Source organism: Choloepus didactylus, chromosome 12 (genome assembly GCF_015220235.1).
Source record: "Choloepus didactylus isolate mChoDid1 chromosome 12, mChoDid1.pri, whole genome shotgun sequence".
Classification (NCBI taxonomy): Eukaryota; Metazoa; Chordata; class Mammalia; order Pilosa; family Megalonychidae; genus Choloepus; species Choloepus didactylus.
In genome coordinates, this window is record NC_051318.1 from 32,529,644 (window position 1) to 32,535,332 (window position 5,689).

Here is a 5,689-nt window from a genome sequence, read left to right on the forward strand (position 1 = left end):
TGCTTGAGCAAAATAATACCAAGAGTTACTGGTAAAGTATGCATATGTAACCCATCATAAAATTTTCCAAGCTTTCTCATAAGTATACTATAGTTTCTTGTTCTCCTCATCAAGGTTAATAATTAGAAATTACCAAGTCTAAAAGCCGTTCTCTACATACCGTTTTTCTGTCTCAAAATATACCTGCATTTGCTGGATTGCCAGGATGCCACTGAGGATTCAGTTTAATTTGGGGGGAACATTAATATTGAGATTTTCTCATCTTGGCACATGATTAAGCAGAATGTAGCCTTTGGCCCAGAACTCCGGAGTATGTGCTGGCACCAACACAAGTGACTCTGTGAGCAGAACTTTTAGGGTGGCAGCAGGAGTGCTAACATGAAGAGAGTGAGGAGACACCTCTACACTCAAACTGGGAGTCAGCCCTTTTCTGTCTGAAATAGAACCTTCCTAAAGAAGAGCCTGTTCCCACATAAAGTCTTCCCAAGTTAGAACCACAACATTATTTGGTGTATGAAACACTGCTTAGCTAGATATCTTTATTGGTATTTTTCATGTTGCTTAGAGGATGAAAATAATTAATGACATTTGTTTCTTTCTAACATGTAAGTGTGTGTGTATATATATATATATATATATATACACACACACACATATATATACACACATACACATATTCACATATATATATATATATACACACACATGTACTTTCCAACCAAACTGTAAACAGCTTTATTTTAGTATCCTATATTTTGGAATTTATTTATGGCAAATAGTTTCTCTATCTGGCTATAAAGGATAATGTCCATAAACATGACCATTTGACTGTAACATTAATTGTGTGCCTTGTATTTGTGCTCAAAAACTTCCAAATATAAAAATTCTCTTTCCTTAATATTTCATGTTTTACTAAAAAAGAGATTCTGTAATTATCTTTTACATGCCCAAAAGACCCATTACTAAAGTGCCAGGTGATTATCAGTTTTAATCAATTTAAAATTTTAAATAGTGTTATCATTTAACTTCTGTAAAAAATTTAGGTTTAATCTTTTTATAAAACAGCCATGCTCAACTCTTTAAAAAGTATATATTTCCAGGTCAGTCTGCAACATTTCTGTAGTCAGATTCACTGAAATGTGACCATAAACTTCAAAGGCACAGAGAAGACTTGGAGGCAGTTCAATAGGCAGCAATGGAATCAGAGAGATTTAGAGTTGGAAGGGACATTGGGATCAACAAAATCCCCAACTGCATAGAGGAAAAATAGATTAGATGAAAGACGAGGAATATAGCTAATGAAAATATTTTTAAAGAAGAATTATTGTTGAAAGAGAAGGCAAAAGAGTACCTTCCAATTACAAATATATACATAAAAATAGGGTAAAAGGATGCATTTGCCACCCTAACACACACCAGACACACACTCACACACAATCACACGCAACGATTCATATCTCTTCATTTTCAATCAAGAAAATGTGGAATATACTATGCTGTAAGGTGAGCCATAAGGAAAATAGATGAGTAAATATCCAGTGATGTGAGATGCTATCTGAAGAACTTTAGATTGAAGTCTTTATATTTTATTGCAAAAAAAAAATAATATTTTTATAATACATTTTAGATTTCAAAGCATTTTATAGACCTCATTAAATTGACACAATAATCCTATGAGATAGGCATTAATATCCACATTTGGTGCATGTGGAAACTAAAGGTCAGAGAAGACATAATTTAACAAAAATCCCACCATTATTAAATGAAAGCATGAGCAATCAGCTTAGGTGTTCTGATTTTAAATGTCAGTAATTTCTTATTGTCTGGCCACAGTGAGTACTTCTTTGGAAGTAATGAAATGTTGATTGCAAATAATACTTTGGAAGAGGTAGAACCTTTCTGTGCCTTTGCTAAAAAACAAAATGTGGAACCCAAATAAGAGAACCGTGATGAATTAATTAGAAAAGCTCAGTCATCTAGTGTTAACTTTTCCTGAAAATGCAGGAAAATGTGCTTTGGTATTCTTCTGTAATACGACAAGGGAACTACCACAAGGAATATGCATAACAATAAGCCATTTTAAGACAAGGTTAGTTTTTAGAAAGATTTCCTTAAAAATTAATCATAAAAAGTTTAGGTTTTCAAACAGTAAGTTTCAGATGTATGGGGAATACACTGAAATACACTCAAATAATCCCAGATAAATATGACAGTGTTGCTGAGTGGAGGGAACATGGGTCTTGTAGTCAAATCTAGGTTTAACAGCTTACTTTTGGGTTTCATTTCCTATATTTATTTACCATCATTGAATCTCATTAATCTCATCTATAAATGGGAAGAGATGCCTATTTCAAGGCATTAGTGTGAGGCTCAAGTGAGATTATGTGTGTAGTTTTTGGCCAGTCCTTGTACTGCTGTCATTCTTTTATGTTGAGTAGTTATGCAATAATCCCCAGTTCCATACAGAAGGTTAGGATTTGATTTAAGGTTCTTATTAGATATAGAGTGAGGGTTAGTATTATAGTTTGAGAATTGGGAAACCTTTATTTTCTCATGTTAATTATTAGGATGTGCAGTTACTATATGTCTTTTATGAGTATCATAGAAGATAATTCATTTATGCCTAGAATAGTGACCAACACATCAAAGTTGGTTAAAAAATATTGTTTTGAATGTCGATGAATTTGCTACTGTACAGATATTTTCTAGTGCCAAAAACTACAGTGCCATGGCCTTTCCCAGAACTCACTCAGTAAAAGATCAACTATAAATATTATTTCTGCACTGTTACCATAGGAAGAATTGTATGTATGGCATGAGGATTTCTTTTAAATCATATATATATATATATAAAATGATTCCCCTACAGCCAAATAACCTATGGAAAGGACTCCAACTCTATAGTTCCCATATTGCTACTCTTACTCTAGACAGTAATTTGCTACAGAGTTACAAATTAATAAGCATATGATTTACTATGCATGGATATTTAAAATAACCTGAATTTATTTTAAAATATTTTCAATTATTTACAAACCATGCATTTTTAAGTACCTTATGGCCATGCTACAGAGAAGCATAGGAATTCATATTTGTTGAGCATCTGCTATGAATTACACACCCTCTATGCATTAGCATCTAATTCTCACCATATTTTTTATTAGTGTTCTAGGTATATTTGAATGGCTCAGATATAATGGGTGCTTATTCATTGCTTATGTAAAAGCTCAGGGTGAGTTTTCCTGGTAGTGTATCAGCTCTCCTCCAGGCCATTGTTTAGGAAGAATTCCTTCCATCTTCTGGCTCTGACTTTCTCTACTGCTTCTTCATCATCTGCACCCAGTTAGAAAGGGGAGAATCACATGTTAAAGGCTTTTATGGCCAGTGCTGGAACTGGCACACATCACTTCACTCCCATTCCACTGGAGACAACTTAGTCATATGGCCCTATCTAGGGCAAGGGATGCTAGGAAATGTTTCCTATCCTTGTGTCCCAAGAAAGAATACCTCTGGCTCAGAGTGTTGAATGCCCAAAATTTGAACCCAGGTTTGTGTGACTCCAAAGTTCATGGTGCTAGCTGCTACTACAAGTTTCTTCTCATATTTTGAAATATTCACATTTCTACTAATCTCCAGCTCAAAAGTCATTATACTTTTCTTCCTTTTTGCTATCTGGAGTCATCAAGGAAGACAGAATAAATGACTCTCCTGAATTCAGTATCTTCAGATATAAAAGTTTCTACTGTGTCTATTTCTGATTTGGTCTTCTAAGTGTGTGTCAGTAGGGAGGAAACATGTTCACCGACCTGTAGGCCAAAAAGTTAACATGAGGGTTGCTCAAAACCTGAAAAGACTGAAACTCAACCTTCACTTGGGAAAATGTCAGCACCTCCTGAGAGCAAAATGCAAATATTCTATATATAAAAACATAGAAGAATCAAGTAGTTAATTAAAAGTATAGTATTGGGGAAGCCATGGACATGCACTTCTCAACTCTTCTTTAGGAGAGATTGCTGTGGGGAGCATAGCTAACTAACAGCCTTCAGATGGCACTCTTCTCTATCTACCACCATGCTTACTTCAAGCCCTGCTTCCCTCAGGTTTCTCCCAGTCAGTGAGCGCAGAAGGGGTACTAGTGCAGGCCCATTCCTGTAGGTCATGGAATTCCTTTAATGGGCAAAATTGGCTCAAGGACTCCCCATCACCACGGTCCAATTTTCTCAGAACTGTGCCACAGTCTGATACTCTTTCCACCAAATCTTCCCTCCCTCTCTCATTTCACAGGTTGGTGTCTGGCTCAGTATAGCAGAAGCCTCTCCTATCTACTTCTGCTCTCTCCCTTTATTCCTCTCAAATTTTTCTTCTAATAAATTTCTGCCTTCTTTAATCCTTTTTGAGCATCTACTTCTCTTAGTCCTCAAACTGACACAAATATTTAGTTGAACCACATAAAATTACCAATATATGTCCATTTGTAATGCATAAAAATGTCAATTCCATATGTTTCAACTTAATATACCACTGCCATGTAGCTTTTTCAACATATTTTTGATAATTTATCATATTGCCAGAAGTAACAAGAAAAAAATATAACTCATTTTCACAGATGCTAAAAGGCATTTATACACACACACACACACACACACACACACACACACACACAGACATACACAGCACATACATATGCTTGTCCCCCACAAAAGACATGCTCAAGTCCTGGTCCCTGGTCCTGTGGCTGTGACCTCATTTGTAAATAGGACTTTAAAGATGTTATTATTACTTAAGGTGTGGTCGAACTGGATGAAAGCAGGCCTTAATCTAATATGGCTGAAGTCCTTATGAGTAAAGGAACTTGAACACTTCAGTAGAAGCCAGATGTAAGAAACCAGAATTAGGAGAAGCCAGAGAAGAGATTGCCATGTGATGGAGGCAGAAATGCATCTACAGACCAAGGAATTCCAAGAATCGTCAACAAACAGGAATACTACAGACTCCAGGAGGAAGCACAGACCATCTATACCTTGACATAGACTTCTAACCTCCAGGCTTTGACCCGATAAATTCCTATTGTTTAAGCCAACCAATGTGTGGTGTTTATCACAGCAACCCTGACAAACTAAGACATTATGTATGTATGTATGTATGTATATTTATACTTCTATATGTAATGACACTGATAGATAACTGAAGAGAAAGAGAAATGATAGATAGATTAGATAGAAAGATAGATAGATAGATAGATAGATAGATAGATAGATAGATAGATAGAATAGATAGAGACAATCCCAAAAACCAAAAAAAGCTTGAATGGAAAACAGAGACATTTCCATAAAGTTAGAAGCAAGACAAGCACATACTATAAGTACTATCATTTAATTTTGAAATGAAGAACTAGGCAAAAAATAAAATGAAGAGACTCACAGAAAAATTTGAAAGAAAGAAATAAAACTATCAATTTTAACTTATTTGAAAAACCCAAAGAATAATATGAAATCACTACAAATAATGAGAGTTCAGAGAGTGCAGAAAACAAATTAATGTTAAGTAATTAATTGCTTTTATACATACAAACCTGTTAGAACATGCAATTGAAGGAAAAGTCCTGTATAGAAAAATAAAAATGATAAAACACCTAGGAATAAATTTAATAAAACCTGTGCAAGACCTATATGAAAAAAATCTTTAAAAC